The sequence below is a fragment of the Otolemur garnettii genome, unplaced genomic scaffold (genome assembly GCF_000181295.1).
Source record: "Otolemur garnettii isolate 467f Iridium unplaced genomic scaffold, OtoGar3 scaffold00013, whole genome shotgun sequence".
NCBI lineage: Eukaryota > Metazoa > Chordata > Mammalia > Primates > Galagidae > Otolemur > Otolemur garnettii.
Window position 1 is genome coordinate 22789360 of NW_003852408.1, and position 15469 is coordinate 22804828.

The 15469-nt window shown below is 35.9% G+C and overlaps 1 protein-coding gene and 1 pseudogene across 1 annotated transcript in view; both read right to left on the minus strand.

The window, feature by feature from the left end:
- Positions 1-15469, minus strand: part of PTH2R (parathyroid hormone 2 receptor) — an 89494-nt gene that overhangs the window by 69502 nt on the left and 4523 nt on the right. The gene's annotated exons all lie outside the window — the stretch shown is intronic.
- Positions 10276-12486, minus strand: LOC111723585 (annotated as a pseudogene).

The following is a 15469-nucleotide window of genomic DNA, read 5'->3' on the forward strand; positions in this document are numbered from 1 at the left end:
AAGTAAAAAGTAGAACAGAGGATACAAAAGCCTCAGAAGGAGAAAGGAGAGATAGGGAGAGGTTTCTTAAACAATATAAAATTATAGCTAGGTAGGAGGAATAAGTTCTAATGTTCTATATCACTATAGGATGACTATAGTTAGCAGTAACACATTATATGGTTTCAAATAAATAGGATATTGAATGTTCAAAACACAAAGAAATGATACGTATTTGAGGTGGTAAATATGCTCATTACTCTTATCAAATCACTATATATTACATTTTGATACATCACTGTGAACCCCAAAATACACACAATTATTATATATCAATTAAAAATAAAACAAAAATAATAATAAAGTAAAATAAATCCAGAAGCAAAAATTCTGAATTAGGTACAATAACAAGTAAGATTAGTTAAAATTTAATAGGCTAAGACCTTCAATATAAGAATCAAACTCCAGAAAACTATCAAGGAATGAAATTCTTTGGGAATGACTTAAAATTTCATAAATAAAAAATAATAAAAATTTTAAGAGATAGGTTCTTTGAAATTATCCATCAGAAGGGAAAAAAGGAAATAAGAATGATAAAGAGTGAAAAATGTCTATAAGATTTATGGGGCACCATTAAGTGAACAAATACTTGTATCCTTCCAGAATGAGAAGAGAATGGGAAAGGCATAAAAAATCTATTTAATAATATAATAGCTTTTAACTTTCTGCTAAGCATCAAGTAGGAAATGAAAGGAGTTAAAATTAAAAATAGCTGAGAACTTCCCCATTCTGGGGAGAGATATGGACAGCCAGATCCAGGAAGCTCAAAATTCCCCAAAGAGTCAACCCAAAAAGGTACTCCTCGAGTCTCAATGTTAGGTAAGATATTCTTTGTTTTCCCAAATTCTATAATAAAAGAGCAAATCTCATATTTTTTTCATGTAAATCTCTGCCTATTATACATTTAACTAAATAATGTGAAGAAATTTCTTGGCACATGTATCTGAATTCACAGGTAGAACAGGCTTCCAGGGAGTAAGAGAATGTAAACTTCATAAGGGCAGAAATCTGCAGTTTGGCACCTTTTTCACAATGTATCTTTACCACTGTCCTTTTTTTCTAAATAGTTACTGAGTAATGGGAGGATGTTGGAAAAGCAATCAAAATGCTCACTTACCTTGCTCATAGGATGTTCTGAGGATTAAAGAAAATAATGCATATGAGGTATTTAAGTACCTTCTATATAATGACCACTGTATACATGTGATCTGTTATTTTTTGCTACTATCATCAAGTCTACAGCTGTTACAGGAAGGGAAATAGGAAGTTAAGAAGATAGGCAAAGAGCTTATCTTTGCATTATTGGTAATCCATCTCCTCCCCTAACCTGGAAGTCCTTTGGAGGATAGGGCCACATCTTAGTCACTCTAGGAACCTGCACAATAAATTTAATACTTAGTAGTACAATGCACGATACTCAGTAATACAATACAACTTAATGAATTGAAAATGAGAAAACCTAGGGGAGAAGTATTTAAATCAAAGGATACCTCCTTATGTTCACAGAAAAGCCTATAGCAAGGCATTCCTTATTCTGTGCTGATTGCTCTGGTTTAGCAGTAAATAGTACTGAGCATTATTTATTCTACAAGTAGACTTACAATGGGCAAGACATTATCTGTAGCTACTATGGAAAAAGATAGATATAGCTATGAATTTAGTACTTGAGTAGGTCAGGAAGTATAAGATAGTTCTCCAGCACTTACAACTCAAATGTAATAAGTGGTAAAAAAAAAAAAAAAAATTCAATATGTTTGCACACAAAATGTCATTACTAGTATATTACAAATCTGATGGGAAATAGAAGTATTCAGTGTCTTTCTCTCTCTCTTTTTTTATGGGGGGGAGGGTGCTAAAAACTTATTTTAATAAATTCATCCTTAATACAAGCGTAAAATAAAATTCCTGTCATTTCAACTATAGTTAAACCCAAACTTCAAATATAATTAGTAATTAATAACTTGTTAATATTTTTAAGTTTTTAACTATAAAAGTATCAAATATAGTACAGAACTCTTAAATATTTACTTCTTTCTGTCACAGTATTAAAAATAAACTTCTTAGCATTCCAGGCTATCAAAAGTTCCTCACTCTCAGGACTTTACCTAACAAATGTAATCAGTGTAACCTGGTTCTTTGTACCTTTAATGAATCCCCACCAATAAAAAAAATTTGTTTTAAAGATTAATTTATACCAATTATCTTAAAGATTCTATTCAGCGTTCCCTGGCTATAGACAACCTTACCTGACTCTTCCCCCACAAGGCACCTTGCAGTCCCATAGCAACCTGCTCAGACTGCTATCCTATTACTCATCATGCTGATTGCAATTATTATACATTTTTTCTCTCATAATAAAAAGAGTTATTCAATCTTTGTTTTAAAAAATAAGTATAGGCTTTCTATACTTTCTATAATTTCTATAATTTATTTTTTAAAAATTGACTTTTAACTTAAATATCAAAAAATACAGGTAATAGGTTCCAAACCATCCAAAAGTACAGGTAATAGGTTCATGGTTTTCACGAAAGAAATTATGTCATAGAGCTTTAATGTTATGACTAGACTTTTAAACCACAAAATAAAGCAAAAAATCTAAAATCATTTAATACCTTTTCTTGTTATTTATTTGACCAATAAAAAATCAGATTAAACGCCATCATTCTTCATTCAAATAAACTACCATTTGATTTCTCTGCTTGTTCTTGGTTAGCTAGTTATTATTGAATACTTAAGACAATTCTCATAAGAACTGAGCATTTTCATATGAAGGTAATTAGTTTTCATATAAAATAAGACTTTTCTTTTCTATCCTTTCACCTTGAGTCTGTATGAGTCCTCGTGGGTAAGAGATGTTTCCTGGAGACAACAGATACTTGGGTTGTTTTTTTTCATCCATTCAGCCAGCCTAGTATCTTAAGTGAGGCATTCAATCATTCACATTAATTGTCAGAACTGATATGTGGGATGCTGTTCAGTTCATCCTGTTGGACAACTGCTTTTTATTCCTCTTGTGCTATTGTTTTATATGAGCTTTAGTTTGGGGGTGGTTTGATGCTGGTTGGTGTCTGTTATGCTAATCCCTGTATAGAGCGGTTCTGAGTATTTCCTGCAGAGCAGGTCGGGTCTTGACAAATTTCCTCAGTGTTTGCTTATTTGGAAGAGTCTTTATTTCTCTATAATATGATAAACTTAAGTTTGCAGGATATAAAATTCTATGTTAATACTTGTTCTGTTTAAAAAGACTGAAAATGGTGTCCTAGAGCCTTCCAATCCTATGTCAGACAACGTCAGATAGAATGATTTTCCTGTTCTCCAGTGTCAGAATACATCCGACATGTTTTTTGGTTGTGTTTGTTTGCCTGCTCTACTGTTGAAGCCTACCTGATGCGTCTTCTCCTGTAGTCAGGACTCCAGCCAACTGATAATGCAGGTTGTATTCTTTCTGTTTCTCAGCAGGCCTTGTGTTTGTATGTGAACAGGTCATCATGGGTTGTATTTTCATGGTTGTGCTTGTAGGAAAATGGCAGGGAGAAGGCACCTAAGTGAAAATGATGTTGCAATGTGGATTTTTGAGGACAGTGAAGTCAGATGAGAATTAGTGATGAAAGTAAGCATCTCCTATATGCATTGATATTAGTTCCAGTGAATCTGAAGCTAGTGATGAAGGGTGACAATAATATGCAAGCTGTAACAATTAGCTGGAAGGCTTATCATGATGGCAATGATGATCTTATAAAGTTCCTGTCCCTGTCACACCACAGGGATTCACCCTTTGTCAGAGTGCTCAGCCAAAAACTGAACTTGAGGATTTCCAGCTCTTTTTCTCAGATGATCTTATGGGTGAAATTATGACTGTGACAAATATATATATCTGAAGTGGGAAAAAGACAGAAGGTGACTCTACTAACAAATACTCAATGTGGAACTTGTGGGAGGATGTTTTGTAAGAAAATATGAAGACATCCTTTGGTGTAATACTCAACATAGCTCTGAATTTTAAGGTACAATTAGTTGACTATTTTACCAAAGATTGGCTAGACTGAACTGAAGGGTGCATGTGGACGACTTAAGGGAGGAGTTGTATCTTGATGGGCTTGCATTGCTAGTAATAATCATTTTATAAGTTTGAAACTAATACTCAATTATTAATCGTTAGTAGATTAGAAATATTATTAGGAATAGGGAACAAAGTCTAGACAAAGGGAGACAGCTATGAGGGTTTGGATTATAGCTCATTTTCAGGGCTTTGAGCACAAAGTGCGAGATCCTGTCACTTTAGTATTTTTGCAGCACAGCATGTTGTCTATCCCCCCTCCCCTCACAGCTGCAGTGCAGCAACTGGCTGGAGGCTTTGAAGCTGCTTTCTGCCAAGGCAAGGCTGTGTGCTCTGAAGGAGTGGTTTTGGGGAGTTAAGAATGAGAATTCTTTAAACTTGGTTCAACTCAGGAAGACTGACTCCAGACCAGATAAGAAGAAAGATCTCTTTTCTTCTGTCACCTTGATTGGGCCAGAGGAGTCTATCTATTTGGACACAAGGCCATCAGAGTATTAAAACATCACATCTGTGGTGTGTGACTGTGGGTCAGCTGGGATTTGGTTCTTGAGTCGGCCTCTGATTGGCTTCCTTATCAAGACTTTTTACATTAAGACCATTATACTTTGAAGCAATAAAAAGCAACAAGTAAATCTATGCAATTAATGTAATCAGCTGTAGAGTCAGTCTAGTTAGTGGGAATGCAACCACAGCAAGAACCTTGACAGGATTGTTTGCCCTGCTTTCATGAGATTTATGACTGTAACACTGACGTATGAAATAAATAGAGCCACCCTGATACTCGGGGCAGCATACTGGAAGCCTTACAAAGAAATGTGTGCTGCCTCCCAAGCCCCACTGCTCTTAAAATTACCTCTTTGTCTGTGTCTATTATTTCTCTCTATTAATATTCTATAACTCCTACGAAGAATTCTTTGGTCTCCTTGCAACACCAGGTCACTAGGAAGTAAACCCACTGCATGTCATGGCTCGTCCATGACATTGAACCCCATTCTTCAAAGATGTTTCCTCTCTTCTCCATTTTTTGCCAAATATTCTGGATGCTGCATTTAGTTCATCCTGTTGCAGCTCAAGGAACTGTACATATCCAAAAGAGCAAGGTGAAGAATTTTACTGCATATATTAACAATAAATGCAAAAAGCTTTATGTACTGAGAAGAAATGTGGTTATAGAGGAGAGTACAGTAAGTTTCAAAGGAAGGATTCAATTCTAGGACTACAATCCAAAAAAGTCTACAAAGTGGTGCCTGTGAATTTTTTGCCTGTGTGATTCGCACATTCCCTACGTGGCAAGACAACAACAGAAAGTCTTATTTGTCCCGACTTGCCATTAGCATCTCAAATAGTGATTCATTTGGCACAAGTTTTGCAAACACATCCAAGTGGCTCAGGCTATCACATCTACACTGACAGGTTCCACACAAGCCCTCAACTTGCTTGGAAGTTGCATAAAATAAAAACACATATAACAGAAACTATTATGGCTTCTAGGAAGAATTTTCCAAGTGACCTGAAAAAGAAGAAACTTCAGGAATATATTATGTGCCTATCAATGTGATATGAAAATGACGTGGCTCTCTTCCAGGGCAAGAGGTTAGTGACAATGCTGAGTACATTCTCTGGCCCTCAGACATAGTGATCATTGGTTATAGGAAGAAACAGACTGTTCAATTTGAAAAACCCAAAGGTTATTTTAGAATTCACAAAGTTTATGGGAAAAGTGGATAAAGCTCATCAGCACTAGAATGTTACAGGCGTACCAGGAGGTCCTACAAATGGTGGAAAAATTAATTCTTCTCAATGATGGAAATTTCATCGTGAACCACAACATCCTTTACTCAGTAGATAAGGAGAGTGGAGAAAAAGTGCAAGCACACCTTTCTTATAGGAGAAATCTCTTCACTCAGCTTGTGAACAATGTAAGGAAGAGAAATTCAAGAAAGAGGAGAAGACCATCATTTCTGATATGGAGGAAAGACTAAATGGGGAGAAGCATTTTACAATACAAAATGAAAACAAATCAAGAAAGGATTACATGCTTTGCAGCAAAAAAAAAATGAGAAAGGAAGAAGAGAAACCACTTTCTACTGTGAGATATGCAAGAGGAAGCCTGAACTTCATCCTGGAGATTTCAAGAAGTATTTCACTCAAAAAAAAAAAAATTATAAACAAAAATAAAACACATTATTTTATGTAACCTAAAATAGATAATAAAATCATCAGGTGAATTCATATTTATGATTTTGTCTTTTAAAACTGTAGGATAATTACAAATAATCCACCAACTTGTTTCCCCACCCCCAAAATAAATAAGAGCTGGGGAGTATGTGGGTGGCAGAAAAATTGAATTAGAAAGGGTAATGTTTCAGTTGAGAAGTCTGCAGTTAGCCTACTGGGTTTTCCTTACTTGATGTTCTCACCTCCTTGGTGGCCAGGTGATTGCCTCTTTGCAATGAATCTCACAGGTGTTTGTTGAGCTTCTTGTGCCTGGATGTCTAAAGCTCTATCCATTCAAAAGAAGTTTTCCTCAATTATTCCCACAAACAGGTTTTCCAGCCCTTGTGCATTTTCTTCTTCACCCTCAGAGATTATCATTATATTTGGGCTGTTTTGCATAATCCTGTATTTCTTCCAGGCTTTGTTCATTCCTCTTAATTCTCTCTTCTTTATTTTTGACTGAGTTAATTCAAAAAAATTGTCTTCAAGGTCTAAGATTCTTTCTTGTTCCTGATCTAGTCTATTCTTAAAACGTTCCACTGTGTTTTGTATGTCCAAAAAAAATTTTCATTTCCAGAAGTTCTATTTGATTTTTTTAATATGTTATTCTCTTCAGTGAATTTTTCATTCATTTACTGAATTGTTTTTCTGCTTTCTTTCAGTTGATTTTTCATTTTCTCTTGAATTTCATTGAGCTTCCTTACTATCCATATTTGGAATTCCTTATCTGCCATTTCAATATTTTCATCTTAGTTGGTATCCATTGCTAAAGAGCTTGTGTTCCCTTTGGGGGATGTCCTTTAGCTCTGATTTTTTGTACTTCTCCTCTGGGGCAGCTGTGACGTCTTATTTGGGGATTTTCTTCTGTTTAGATGGGGCTTTCCACACACACTTGTAAAAGAGTGTCTGTTGCATATAAGGCCTTGACAATTAAGTTCACAAACTTGCCACTGTGCACCTACCTTGGTAGCACTGTACAAACAACTCAGGAAGGTTTCATAACCTTAGCATATTGGTGTCTCACTGGTATATTCATGTTGACATGTGGTGATGTCTTGTTGATGATATTTACTATAGTTGTTGCATGTTTTTGTATGTCATGTGAGAATGTCACAGCTTGAATTAGAGCAACACACAAACATTCATAAATTTCTTGTTAAACATGGCAAGAGTGGAAGTAAAATCAAGGACATGTTAGTCCAAGTTTATGGGGATAATTCCATGAATAAAATGGCAGTGTACAAATGTATTAAATGTTTTCTCTGAGGGAAAAGAAAGCATTACGGATGAAAAGAGGTCAGGGCAGTCAATAACAAGCAGGAATGATTAAAACATTGCAAAAATTCATTAAAGTGTGAATCAATATCAGAAGCATAGTAGATCAAGAAAACATTATTAGAGAAACAGGAAAATCTTAACTAAAAATCTAATTCATGGCTCTTATGTCACAACAATACACCAGCTCATGTGACACTGTCTCTGAGAGAGTTTTTAACCAGTAAACAAATAGCTGTATTGGATACCCTCCCTGCTCACCTGATATGACCTCCAATGACATTTTTCCTTACCCAAATATAAAGGAAATATTGAAATGAAGACATTTTGATGATATTCAGGACACCAGAGTAATCTGACAACAGTTTTCATGGCCATTCCAGAGAAAGAACTCCAAACTGCTTTGAAGGGTGCACTAGCATCAGTGCATAGCTTCCCAGCAGCAGCCCTTCAAAGGTGGCCATAGTGATATTCAGCAAAGAGGTATGTAGCACTTTTTCTAGGATGAGTTCACAAACTTAATTGTCAGACTTTCCTATGTTAGACCTTTGGTTTTGCTTGAGGGTGCTATGATGATGATTGAGATTCTGGATGGATGATGATTGAGATTCTGGATGGATGTCTTGGTTAAAAATATCATTAGTGTGGTGTTTTTTTTTTTTTTTTTCAGTTTCTGATTGCTTGTAGGCTGTAGCAGTGGTGAACTGAGTGTAGATATATTCCCTCTCTTTCTCTGATGAAGGATGGATTACTTTCAAATCCTTCCTCTTCCTTCAGCCCTCTGGTCTTCTTAACAGTACCAATTGTATTGCCAGTTTAATTTCAGAAATAGTAGGTGGCGCTTGTGGGTAAAAATCAACCACATTCTGTATGATGGAGTCAGTAAACACTGTAAAAGGCTGTGCTAATTGACCTGTCAGGTGGCACTTCCAGGAAGAAATAAGCTGCAGTGTTGTTTGGGGACCTGTGACCAGCTCTGCCACCTAAGGAAAAGCACTCAAACGGCCCAGGTGGTGGGTAGGGCCCTGGAATTTCCAAGTGAATCATGTAAACTAAAATATAACCATATGCAAACTAGTAAGAGAAATTCAACTAGAAAACTAAGAAAGTATCCAGTAGAAAGAAAGAAAACACAAGAGAATTTTAAAAATTATGTTAATGCCTTTTTTTGAATCGTTATAATACCTACTACCAATGTATTCAGACAAACTAAGTTTAGAAAGAATAACGTGGAAACCGCTGAGAATAATTTCTCCTACATTTAAAACAAATGTGTTTTTAGCATAGAGAAAAAAAATAAGCTAAGATACTCAAATGAAAATTACAAAACAAAACATAGGATAAATAATCCATTAAAAATTGCACTGTCAGCTCACCCATAGCACAGTGGTTACAGCACTGGCCACATACACGGAGGCTGGCAGGTTCAAACCCAGCCTGGGCCAGCTGAGCAACAATGACAACTGCAACAGAAAGGTTGCAGTTATCGGGGGGATCTCACCTAATGTGCATGATGCAATGGTACATTTCAAAACTATAACTATTAAGAAATGAGTATAATTGGAATGGATGTGTTACTTGGTTCCATGTAAACATTTCACATTGTATATCGAAGCAGTACCCTGAACCCCATAAATGCATCAATGTACAAAGTTATGATTTAATAAAAAAGAATTATTCATTAAAAAAAAAAGAAAGGTTGCAGTTGTGCCAGGTGTTGTGGCAGGCACCTGTAGTCTCAGCTACTTGGGAGGCTGAGGCAAGAGAATCACGTAAGCCCAAGAGTTTGAGGTCGCTATGAGCTGTGAGGTCATGGTACTCTATCTAGGGCAATATAGTGAGATTCTGTCACAAAAAACAATAAAAAATAAAAATTGCAGCTTGATTTTCTTTTGAGGAAAAAAACAAGTAGTTTTTAAAACAAGGGCATAGGGTGGTGCCTGTGGCTCAAAGAAGTAAGGCACCGGCCCCATGTGCCAGAGGTGGTGGGTTCAAACTCAGCCCTGGCCAAAAAAAAACGGAAAAAAATAAATAAATAAAACAAGGGCATGAGAAAGACTTCAGATTGATACTCATGCTGATTCTTGGTTCTCAATGAAAAGTACTAGTAGAAATAAAATTAAAATTTCAAGTATTTTCCATTTACTGTAGTCAAAAAGCATATTGTTTATATCTGAAATATAAACTGGAAATTTATTTTCATTTATAACATAATTAAATAGAAATTATTTTCCATACCTAGCAATTATAATGATTAAGGCAAAGTACAACTTTAATTCTGTTGAACTAAAAAGCTCAAATAGATTCCAATAAAAATAAAAATACCTAATCTTTTTTAAGTTTTAAATTTTTGTTATTTTGCAATAATAGGTTTGCTTTTTCTAATATTTATAAGAATCTAGCTTTCTTCTATTTTGACATGAAACTATTCAAATGATCACAACAGAATCTTTTATATCAGACAAATTCACATGATATGCTCCTAACACTCATAAACTAAAATCTACAAAGAGTAAAATCTATAAAGAGGTGGTCTTCCAGAAACAGAAAGAATCTTTTTTATTGTTACCTTCATTCCTTATACATAACCTTTATTTCACATCACTTACATAGAAATATTACCACAATCTGACAGGTAGGTAAGAAAAAACATTTCCTTTTTGCCTTCTAGTGCTCATCAACTAACTTTATCCAGTCTTCTTAGTATGCTTCTTTTTTAACCTTAGCTGAAGCATCATCAGCTTTGGAGAACAATGACCTGTTGCCATTGTAAGATGATTTGGCTTCACTTTTCTTTTTACATGATGAAAACTGCTGTTGCCAGCCAAACAGCAGCTGACTCAATGTACCCTCAAAAAAAGCAAAAGGGAAGCCAACCAAATGAGCAAAAAAAGAGCAACACCCCCATCAAAACCGTGCAAAAGACATGAACAGAATCTTTTTTTGTGAATGGCCAATAAACACATGAAGAAATGTTGATTGTCTTTAATTATCAGAGAAATGCAAATCAAAACCACTTTGAGCCAGGCATTGTGGCAGATGCCTGTAGTCCCAGCTTCATGGGAGGCCGAGGCAAGAGGATCACTTAAGCCCAAGAGTTTGAGGTTGCTGTATGCTGTGACACCATAGCACTCTACCCAGGGTAATAGAGTGAGACTCTGTCTCAAAGAATAAAATAAAATAAAAACAACTTTAAGATATTGCCTAATCCCAATGAGAATGACCCACATCACAAGGTCCCAAAGCAACAACTGCTGGTATAGATGTGGAGAGAAGGGAACATCATGTACTGTTAGTGGGACTGCAAATTAGTACGGCCTTTATGGAAGAAGTATGGAACTAAAAGCAGACCTTCCCTTTGATCCTGCAATTCCATTACTAGGTGTCTACCCAAAACAGAAAAAGTCATTTTACCATAAGGGCATTTGCATTTGAATATTTACAGCAGCCAAATTTACACTTGCAACAATGTAGAAACAACCCAAATGACCTTCAACACACAAATCGATTAATGAACAGTTGTATATGGAATCATGGGATACTACTCAGTCATCCAAAAGATGGAGATTGTGTATCTTTTGTAACAACATGGATGGATTCAGAGAACATTCTCCTAAGTAGCGTATCACATGATGTATCACAGGAATGGAAAAACAAAAACAAAAAAGAAAGTAAGAAGAAAAACAAACATCGCATATACTCACTGCTAACTTGAAACTAGTAGAGTAAAAACTACCTGCTCACTTGAAAGAAAAACTCAATTAAATTAAGGAAGGGGGGAGGAGGGGGAGAGGGTTCAGCAAGTTCCCACCCAAAAGGAAAAATGCACAGGTATGCGGCACACTTCCCGTGTGAAGGAAATAACTGCAACTGGGACTTCACCTTACAAATGCCAACAATGTGACCCAATCGCATGTATCCTCATATTATTCTGAAATTTAAAATACATTAAATAAGTGCATGAATTAAAAGACCAAAATTATCAAAATGAATTCAAAATAAGACCCAGCTTTTAAAAAGCAGCAAAAGTCATAAAAGTCTGGATAAACATTATGGTTACCTTTGTGGCCACAATAAAGAAGGAATAAAGGAACATAAGATTATGCTTTGATACTGCCAGATGCTTGGTGTGCTGGAAAGCAAAGATAACTGCTCTCCCCCCTCTCCTCCCTCTCCTCTCTTCTCTCTCCTCTCTCTCGTCTTTTCTCTTCTCTTTTCTCTCCTCCTTGGTGCTGCTTCGCAGCATCTCCCCGCCCCAATAAAAACCTTTTGTACAAAAAAAAAAAAAAAAGAAAGAAAGAAAGCAAAGATAACTGACCCCAGCAGAGTTTCCTCAAAAAGGTAGGACATCTTTGGCTAGTTATGACCTTCTAGTTTTCAGTCTCCTTTCACCAACCTCTCAAAATTTGTGATAATGGTATCACCTGCACCATTCTCCAAGTTTTTGGTCACCTCCTTCATTCCTATATACAGGAATTGAACGGATAAAAATGAATAGCCCTTCCTAAAAATAAAAATGAATATCCCTGGGAAACTAGGCCATACAGGCAAAAATATGTAATGTACCAGACTGAAGATGCCAGTAATATATCAGCGTGGTTTGTAAGAAACCTCAGTGGAGGCTCTGGATGCAGTGTACAGGATCAGATTTATCTACCAAGCAGTGGAGTAGTAGTCAGACCAGACTGAAATAGGATTCTTTTGTCCCACTGCTCCCGCATGATGCTTTGGAGCCATCACTGACACTCGATAGTGGGTGATGTCAACACAGGTGCACACGGATGCTCAGGAGGCGGCTAGAGCCAGCTCCTCCCATGGACAGCCCATGACGACTTACCATGGCGGCCAGTGCAGCTGCAGCAGTACGCTGTGTCTTTAGGACTGGTTTTAAAAGACATTTCTGAAGCTGCAGGAAAGCGCCATAAGTCTATTTCAAGTTTCTTGCCGCTTTTAGAGATCTCTAAATCTAATTAATCAACATGAAAACTGTGCTCAAGTTCTGCTACCAGAAGCTTATGGATGTTGTGTTACAAACTTTCTTCTCTAGGAAATAAGAGCTATGCCACAATATATGTTGAGAAGAGAAGTTCCACATATGCATGAGAGCCTTCCTGAAAGCATTTGCTCTAGCAGGGTAGGCAGAAGGTCATGCAAGCTGAGACATACCTCATGGCCATGAAATTGGTTTAAATGCACTGTCAGACAATCTTTGCTTTCAGAAAACAATCTATTTTAAAGAAAACCAAAACATTGTCTCATAGGAAATAGAGGTAGCCTAATTATATAAGTAAGGAAAATGACAATTACTATAAATTATTCTCATTTAGGAAATTTCAGCTAACTTGCAATTTGAATAAATGGTTTCATAAAGAAGAAGCAGAAGTCTACCTGCAGAGATTTTGCTTACACATGTAATCCAATCTTATCACCTAAAAAATTGGCAAGAAAGTTATAAGTAACTTTTTCCTTTTGCTGAATATGTTAATTTGTTATCAATCTGTATCTTATCGTTAATAAGAGTATTTTGCTTATTTTCCAGTTGATGTAGCAATATATGATAGCCCTTTTACCTACGATCATGCAAATTCAAACATTTATTTAGCATTATCTGGATACCATATGTTGTGGGAAAATGATTAAACAGTCCAATATTTGTGGCAAGTTCAGTATATCTGTTATTACCTATTTTAAAAGAAATAACACATTATTTCTGACTTTGAAATAAAAATCATAAATGTGCTAACATAATTCACAACTTCTATACTAGCGTTACATTTGACAACATAAAATTAGCAATGACATAACATCTACTTAAAATCTAGAGCAAATATCATACTTAATGACAAGTCTTTAAAATAAATCCCATTGAAGCAAGAAACAAGATAAGATGTCCACAATAATTATTACTATTCAATGTTATGCTGAGAATTCAGCTAATATAAAAATATGATAAAAAGTACAGATATTGGAGGAAATTATTACTGTTCAATAATAAATTTGGTAGCTTTTAATAAAAATAATGAGGTTCTCTATACTAATAAAAATTAATTCAAAATATGATAAAAATTATGATTTTGATGATGACAATGATTAGGAAAATACAATAATGATGATGGCTAACACTTCCAGTAAGCAAATTCTGTGACTGGCACTACATGAAATGCTTCTGAGTCTTCATGCAATCCACACACCAACACAATGAATGTGGTATTAGAGCATCCCCATCTTTCAAAAGAAGAAACAAGGTTTTTGAGATGTTAAGTAACAGAATGGAGGAAACACAGACTGCAAGTTCAGTTCTGAAATCGAAGTTCATGATTTTAACCATTTGGTATACTTCTCTTTTACCCCAGAAAGCTATGACTTATTCTGAGAGTCTAAATTCCATTAGCTAATAGGATAACTGACAATGAACTCAGAACTTAGCCTGTTTGTCCGTTACTGAGAAGAGAAAGCTCTGGAAACCCCAAACTCCCTTAGGACAGGCTTTACCAGCTGCATTCACCCTCTGTACATCTCTATTACCAGAGGCAGGTTCGGGTGCATCATTTGTACTCACCCTGTCCCTCCTGTCAGAATACAGTGATCTTTTTAAAATTAAAACTGATGGCAGCACCTGTGGCTCAAAGGAGTAAGGCACTGGCCCCATATGCCAAAGGTGGCGGGTTCAAACCCAGCCTCAGCCAAAAACTGCAAAATAAATTAATTAATTAATTAAAACTGGAATAAATGATTAGAAACAAGACACCAAGCTAATTGTCAAAGAGAGTTCCAAATAGTTTAATATTATAGTGCATTTCTCTGTGAGTTTACAATCCAGCAGTGATTTTATGGGGAAAAAATCTGCAAACTCTTTTTAAAACAAATTGGCAAGCTCTTTTAAATTTTTTTTTTAATTCCAGGATATAGAAGGGGTACACATATTTCAGTTACATAATTTGCTTTTGTACGGTTAAGTCACAGTTACAAGTGTGTCCTTCATGCAGCATGTGTGCACTGTACCAGCTGGGTATGAATTAACTCAGCCCCTTCCCTCCCACCTACTTGCTTGATTCCCATTGACTTTTACTTCTGTGTGTGCATGTAAGTATTGATCAGCTGCTTTCACTTTAGTATTGAGTACAATGGTGGTGTTTGTTTTTCCATTCTTCTGTTACTTCCCTTAGAAGAATGATCTCCAGTTCCATCCAGGTTGTTACAAAAGACATTAGATCATTTTTATGGCTGAGTAGTACTCCATGATATACATGTACCACATTTTATTAATCCACTCATGGACTGATGGGCACTTGGGTTGTTTCCACCTCTTCACAGGTGTGAATTGTGCTGCTATAAACATTCAACCACAAGTGTCTTTTTTATAAAATGTCTTTTTTTCCTTTCAATAAATACCTAGTAGTGGGACTGTTGGATCAAATGGAAGGGCCACTATGAGTTCGTTGAGTGCTTTCCATGGAGGCTGTACTAGTCTGCAGTGCCCCCAACAGCATATGAGTGTTCCTTTCTGCATCCACACCAGCAATCATTGTTTTGAGATTTTTTGATAAGAGCTAATCTCACTGGATTAGGTGATACCTCATTTGCATTTCCCTGATGATGTCAGCAAGCTCTTTTAATTCCATTACTCATTGAGAATATTTTTCACACATGTAATGTCAGAGATTCTCTACACAGAGATGATGCTATAGACTTTTTTTAAGATCTTATCTTTCCTTAAACTCCATAATCCAATACCTAACTATCTACTAAATGTATACACTCAGCTTATCTAAAAATATTTCATTGACCCTACCCTAACCTCCTCTTCTTCAGCTGAATTTACCTTTTAAATCTCTCTTGGATTCATCCACTTCCTTGCATCTCAACTTCTACATGGATACA